Source organism: Bombyx mori, chromosome 19 (genome assembly GCF_030269925.1).
Source record: "Bombyx mori chromosome 19, ASM3026992v2".
NCBI classification, from domain to species: domain Eukaryota; kingdom Metazoa; phylum Arthropoda; class Insecta; order Lepidoptera; family Bombycidae; genus Bombyx; species Bombyx mori.
Genome location: NC_085125.1, coordinates 9,427,057 through 9,434,800, shown reverse-complemented (window position 1 = coordinate 9,434,800; position 7,744 = coordinate 9,427,057). Strand labels below are relative to the sequence as shown.

Genomic DNA, 7,744 nt, shown 5'->3' with positions numbered 1-7,744 from the left:
CGTTGTTCAAATCCCGCAGGCGGGTACCAACTTTTCTAATGAAATACGTACATAACAAATGTTCACGATTGACTTCCACGGTGAAGGAATAACATCGTGTAATACCAATCGTGTATAACCTCTCGTGAGTCCGCACGGGTAGGTACCACCACCCCGCCTATTTCTGCCGTGAAGCAGTAATGCGTTTCGGTTTGAAGGTTTTTTTTTTTTTTTATTGCTTAGATGGGTGGACGAGCTCACAGCCCACCTGGTGTTAAGTGGTTACTGGAGCCCATAGACATCCACAACGTAAATGCGCCACCCACCTTGAGATACAAGTTCTAAGGTCTGAAGTATAGTTACAACGGCTGCCCCACCCTTCAAACCGAAACGCATTACTGCTTCACGGCAGAAATAGGCAGGGTGGTGGTACCCACCCGCGCGGACTCACAAGAGGTCCTACCACCAGTAATTACGCAAATTATAATTTTGCGGGTTTCATTTTTATTACACGATGTTATTCCTTCACCGTGGAAGTCAATCGTCAACATTTGTTGAGTACGTATTTCATTAGAAAAATTGGTACCCGCCTGCGGGATTCGAACACCGGTGCATCGCTTCAACACGAATACACCGGACGTCTTATCCGTTAGGCCACGACGACTACAAAGCAGGGTGGGGCAGCCGTTGTAACTATACTGAGATTTTAGAACTTATATCTCAAGGTGTGACTTTTTGGCGGGAACGCGAAGAGTGAAGTTGTGTGATTTGTTTTATTTTGTCTATTTAGTGTTTCTTCGGGTTTAAATGTGTAATAATGGTGGTTTATTAACTGTTTAACATCTGTGAAAGTGCACAAATGTGGGAAAATGAAACAAAGCCGCTGGACGTAACTTCTCGGGATCCTCCAAAAAGTCCACTGAAAAAATCTTAGTAAATGACCACCATTTTACTGAGATTATATTTCATCTCATATCATCTCATTTAATTTCATCCCAGTTGATTAATGTCTCAAATTAATCATCTTCATTTCATTTCACTCCATAATATCATTTTTCATAAAAATATGAATATACATTAAAATAAGACGTGACTTAAAGGTCTCAGTTACCAGGTCATAAAATCCCTTAAAAAAAAATTCTCAAGGTGTGTGGCGTATTTACGTTGTGGATGTCTATGGGCTCCAGTAAACACTTAACACCAGGTGGGCTGTGAGCTTGTCCACCAATCTAAGCAACAAATTTTTTTTTTTTATCAAAAATCATCATTAGATTCACTCATCTTGACAGTACGAAAAATTAATAAAAATCACACATTTTCCTAATTTGAATTTGGAATTAACTTCTTTAAAATTTAAACTTTTAATGATACCAAAACCAGCCAGATACAAATAGTAGGTATAGCCAAATATATTTTATTAAAAATTCATACATATTATAATGCGAAAAGACTTTTTCTCCAACCTATTACTATTTGTATTTTATAATGGCTGGCCTACTAGTACAACCGGAAGTCGGAACGTATGACTGCTTCGCGGTACGAATAGACTGAATAGTTGGACCTACTCGTGTAGATGTACAACCCAAAAGTAATAGATGCTGGTTAGCGACAGCAGTTCACTTGTATAATAATCAGAGAATAGTGCTGCCCATTCTCCGGCGAATCACTTAGACGCCCTTTATGAAACCCACGGAAAGAGAAAAACTAGTCCTGTTCTAGCATAACTTAATATCTCTCGGGCTATGGAGTTAAAATGGAGGCAAATAAAAACATATACAAATTTCAATATTTATTTACTAAAGAAAAGGAATACATTTTATCCTTTGCTAAAATATTTAGCATAATAATGTTAATAATATTTTAATGAGAAAATGATCATAACATTTCATGCAATGATGGAAAAAAATACAAACAACGTTGTAGTTTTGCATTTTTTTACATCATTGACTTTCATTCTATCCGTCTCTAGATATAAAAAAATTGCACTCTATAAATATGGGCAGCGAATATAGTGTAACAGTTCTATCACTGCGAATTGCATTTGCATTATAAAATTCCTACTTAACCCTACGCCTTACAAGGGGATAGAAAAACTTCCTACTGAATGAAATACATATTACACTTCTCTCTACTATGAGTAACAAAACATATTTCATTCAATAGAAAACTAAGATTTAACGGAGCGTTTAAAAAATGTCGTATTAACGGTACATAAAAAAGACCGTTTTTGTATAGCTTTGTCAACAGTTTATACATAGGAAAATATGTTTCTTGAAACTGGAAAATAATGCCAAAACGGCAATCGTACGTGAAGAGTCGAGTTTCTAAAGAGCAGCAACTATGTGATACTAAAGGCACACTATTAGAAACTCATTTTCAGAGAGTAAAGTGTAGATAAATTTTAGCATAGTCTCAGTCCCCTTAAAACAGCTTTTCGAGACAATACTCACTAATCTAGCGTCTATAATAATACATTATACTTCTGGAAGTGAGTGTATGGCCGGTACGTAGGTTACAATGTCGACTACAAAAGTGCAGGTAAGTAAATTAGTTAGGCACTTTCCATAGTTTGTTAACTCCTATTTTCTTAAACTCATCTACCAAAATTATGCATTTAAATATTTGTGAAGTGAAACTTCTAATGCGACTTCCAAAAAGGTTGCGTTAAACGTTTTGACGCTACCAGAAAGAGACAGAGCGAGAGTGAATGCGTGGCACTCGAACGCATGCGCATAGGTATCCCGTTACAGGCCAGCGCGAGCTTTAGCAACTAGTAGCGTCCAATATTTTAATGAAGTATTTAAGAAAAAAAAAATATTTATTTTTCTATCTATAATTTAAAATATATCTATTATAATATAAATGTTGAAGATGCGCATCTCTTATACACAGCATTCCCTATTACAAGAGCAATCTGATTTAAGGATGAAAAATGAAGAAAGCCACAATACTACACATCGAAAAAGAAGTTTCACTTCATTCACGTGCACCAAGTTGCACACGTACCGTTTTTTTTTAAAATATATTTTCATGAACAGAATGTTATTATTCTATTTGATTTTTTGACGTTAGCATTGCACAAAAATTGTTGTTTCTGAGATTGTCTAAACTTACAAGCAATATAATATTAGTATGGTTTTGAATCTTTACTTGAAAAAATTATTTTATATTACTTTGAATGAGATTCTAAAAAGTAGTTTCTTTGAATTTCCGTACATAAGTGCTGTTTTCACAATTTTATTCCTGTTTATTCCACTGTAAAATACTGGAATAATAATTTGGTGGATAGGAAAATTAAAAAAAATGGTAGTAAAAAGTGAACGGTCGAGTTTCATACCTATTTTGTATGGCCAATAAAATATGACGATTGTTCACAGATTGTTTTAAGATAGATAAATATATATTATCAGAAGAATTAATCAGAGAAAGAGTTTTATCCTTGATATTTATGGATTTTTAGGTGATATTTAGGTACGTATTCGTATAATCTATTTGGATTTTTGCTAAATCCTCTGCTAAGTTTTATAGGTACTTACATTATTTTCAATAAAAGTCTTCGATTACTAACACTAAGGCTTTGAGTTTCATGAATAAAAAAGAAATCAAAATAAAGCATTCTATAATAATCTACGTTACATAACTTATGCATTTTTTTAATTAATTATTAGAATTTTTAAAACCATCGTAATTCTTCAAGCATGTTACAAATGTTTTTAAGAATATTTTACGATTAACTTTTCATTTATTTATAGTTAATAATCGAGTACAAAAATGTGGTTCAGTAACATGAAAATTGCTAATGTAAATATCGTTTTTTTTTTTTTATATATTGTAGTACAAAAAACAATAATTAACAACTCTTGTTCATTGAAATTTCTCGCTTACTTCTAAAACTTATATTATTTTTCTTTATTCGACAAAAACCTAATTTCATTACAGAACTCGCTATTTACAATAAATACTAGCCTCTCTTACGTATTACATGTTACGATTTTCTTTTTTCTTTTTTTTTTTTCTTTTTTTATCGGCACTGATAATGATAACCAAAATATAACAACAATTATTTTCCATAGTATTTTACAACTTCATGGCAGTGCACTTATCATGGCGTAAGGTATTATAATTAAAATATTAACAAGTTAAATACATTTGGTTATCATTCTCAAGCTGCACCAAATGATTCTAAAGAATAAATTTGTTTCGTCAAAGCTTCTATTATTATACACCATAGGTGTATTGAATGGAATATAAGTAATTTATATAGAAGGACTAATGTGCGTTTACTTAACATTTTTAAGAAAAAATGGCAGTTACATTAATTTTAAATCAGTTATTTTAAAATAAATGTTTAATTCATTAATTCTACAAAATAAATAATTTACAAATAATGAATTCTTTGGTATATGAAAATGATGATAATATTGAACTGTATATTAATCAGTTTGAAAATAAGGTTAATTGTTGACAACAAAAAATGCTATGAATTGCATGTAGCTTTACATGTTAATGTTTGTATTGAGTAAAATGTAGAGAATTATATTATTGTTCATATGTAGTGCTTGTTTCTAAAGAGATCACATTTTCATTGCAATTTGTGGTTGTTGCAGTGTTGCCAGTGTTATATTCAAATATACAATATTTTAATATTGGCTAGCCAATATAGCCAAATTATAAAAATAAGCAATGCTGAATGCTCCGCCACGCTGAAGGAGTTGACTTTTAATGCAATAAAGTGTGCTCTAGTATTTAGCTAATTTTTACCCATCGTTTTGGTTAGTGTGAAACCATAGTTTTGGCCTTGAAAACCTAGACACTAGCAATTTGAGAAGAAATCCTGTTCATAGCATTTTCGTTCCCAAGTTTAAAAAAAGAAATTACGTGTCGTCTACTGCGATATCTGCTTCAACGGTGTCCAATTAATTCTTAGATCCGTACAAAAGAAACACTAGTCTTGCCACCGTTCGCAGCACGTACTTAGGCACTAAGTTATTACATATAGAATTGACATTTCCTTACACATTCAATCTTCAACAATGAGCGGTGATGACTATTCAATACGAAATGAATATGAAGATTCAAAAAGCGATACCTAAATTGAATTAAGTTTCTATGAATCAACAAACTGGATCAGCAGGAACATTTGGATCGACACGATCGTTATTTGGCCCGCGGTTATTGAAACATTAGGGAAATGACAAACGAAATGAGAATACAATGATACATCATATAACGTATGTACAGGATGATCTTAGTTACGTTTTGTAACTTTAATATTGCGCACCAACAATGTTTCCATTGGCATTGCGGTAGCACAGTGCCTAATCCTAACCTATTCATCTATGTATACAATCTCTAAATTCTATAAACATTATCGAATTATCAAAACGATCTCCTAAGAATCTAGATACACCCATAAGAAGCACTTTAATGAATGAATAATCATCAGAACTTTACAAGTTTTTATACACATGATAAATATATAATTTTGTGTTACATTTATTTATATCATTGGTTTCAACTGTACAAAACTTTTTTCTCGACAAAACATGACTAGCCGCGAATATTCGGTACAGTATCGATTAAATTTTTAAATATCGATAAGATGATTATCTTAATCGCAGTGTAACTGTTTTACATAAAATTTACCACGTATAATCGATAACAAACATTCTAGGTACACGACGTGTTTAGCGATCGCCAGTGATATTCACGAAGTCGTGATGTTAGCGTGTTGTCGAGTTTATAATACTATGCCTAATTTTAGAATAAAGGTAATTCCCTATATTTAATGACTTTATCCTACAAATATTTGTATGTAAAAAGCATTCTGTGTATTAATTGCATTTTTTACATGTTAGACGTTTATACGTATGTATATTTTTTGTTCGCAACAATGAATTACTGACTATAAAAACTTGCAATTACATTCACTTTTTATATTAACTATTCATCAACATTTTATCAACAAAACCTTATATTTTCGTCTATATTATATGTAAACTATATTATATATCTCTAAACAATCTACAATTTGTTACGTTATTAATTCTTACATCAAACGAGAATAGTTCCGTTTAAAAAAAAAATGAGTCATCCGTGGAGAGACATGGTTCAGATCGTCTGTAATCCCCGTATATTTTTGGGAAGAATGACATCACTTCACACTGAAATGTACGATATCAATGTCTTAATTTTATCTCGTTATACAGTTCAAGGTTCGACCATTACAATCAATGGAAAACACACACAAATTAAAAATACATTTAGGCAACAAACATTCTTGTACGTTATTGTATCCACAATTTTATTCAAGTTATACTAATATAGAGTACAGCACGGTTGTCAGATTACTCGAGCAATCGAGTTCTCATAATACAATCAATTTATAATACAATCGAATCAATATTGTAGAAAGTCGATTTTGGAATGTCACGTGTCAATTGAATTCTTGACGAATGATCACGTGAATTCTTATGATGCACGTAATTTGTATCATCAGTAATTATTCAATAAAGCATTATAATACAAAATGCAAATCGATAAATCACTAAAAATCGTTTCTCACAGTTCGAGTCACATTTGTTACAAAACCGATCACTCAATAAATAGTTCAACACCGGAATGTCACGATCGGTTGTCGCGTTTCATTTAACGCTAATGGCCTGTTTCTAAATACAACCTTTAATATAATAATATGCGTATTTATTCTCTGCAACCAACAGAGGCCATGCTAGTTATAACACACTCTGTAAGTGGGGCTTACGTAGGGTTACATCACATAAGACATTCGGTCTTACTCTTATGCTTCAGTCGATTGATTAGACGTACAACGTTTAGAGTGGGCGGCTTTTATCTTAGAATCAATATTCGTATTTCAAATTTGAATGTCCAGTAACAGTGGCGAAGAAAAATGAACTGACACCACGCTTGTTGTGTTGTAACCGAAATAACGGTCGCTCAACAAAGACTACGTGTACGTGTCAGTCGGTGTTTCACACTTAAGTGACTCACCGATATTTAAATGTAGCCTACACAGTATAATGCGTTTTGATCAATAGACTGAAGCAAAGCATAGATTTAATTTAAATTTTTTGAGACTTTGATATTATCGAGGGACCACTAAGTTAGTAAAGGATTGGTTGTATGTAGAAACTGACAGTGTTTCGTCGAGTTTAGGGGCGGACGGTGCGGGGCGGCACACTAGTTGCGGTAGATGTAGGCGCAGGGCTGCGGGGCGGGGGGCGGCGGCGTGGGGGGACGCTCGCCCGACGGCGACGGCGACGACGAGGGCGGCGAGGGGGACGACGACGAACCGGCGCTAACCGTGCCAGACCCCGAACCGCTGCTACGCTGAGACACTGCACACAATATATTTCTAATTAATATTTTGAACAGCGAGGTTTTGAGTTGTAGTGGCTTTATTGGATTTCGTTGGCCAAATCAAAAAATTGTTGATGATATTTTTTTTATTATTGCATAGATAAGTGGACGAGCCCTGGTGTTAGGTTCTTATCGGAGCCCAGACATATTTTTTTTTCTTTTTCTTAGATGGGTGGACGAGCTCACAGCCCACCTGGTGTTAAGTGGTTACTGGAGCCCATAGACATCTACAACGTAAATGCGCCACTCACCTTGAGATATAAGTTCTAAGGTTTCAGTATAGTTATAACGGCTGCCGCGCTCTTCAAACCAAAACGCATTACTGCTTGACGGCAGAGCTAGACAGGGTGGTACTTAAACGAGCGGACTTACAAGACACCCCATT

The 7,744-nt window shown here is 33.9% G+C and overlaps 1 protein-coding gene across 6 annotated transcripts in view; it reads right to left on the bottom strand.

Moving 5' to 3' along the window:
• Nucleotides 1-1,755: 1,755 nt before the first annotated feature.
• LOC101735585 (semaphorin-1A) overlaps nt 1,756-7,744 on the bottom strand; it is a 502,867-nt gene continuing 496,878 nt past the window's right edge. For all 6 annotated transcript variants that reach the window (XM_012694300.4, XM_062674037.1, XM_062674036.1 and 3 more), the window contains exon 18: nt 1,756-7,337. The gene's annotated coding sequence lies outside the window, so the exon portion shown is untranslated. The remainder of the gene's footprint in view (nt 7,338-7,744) is intronic.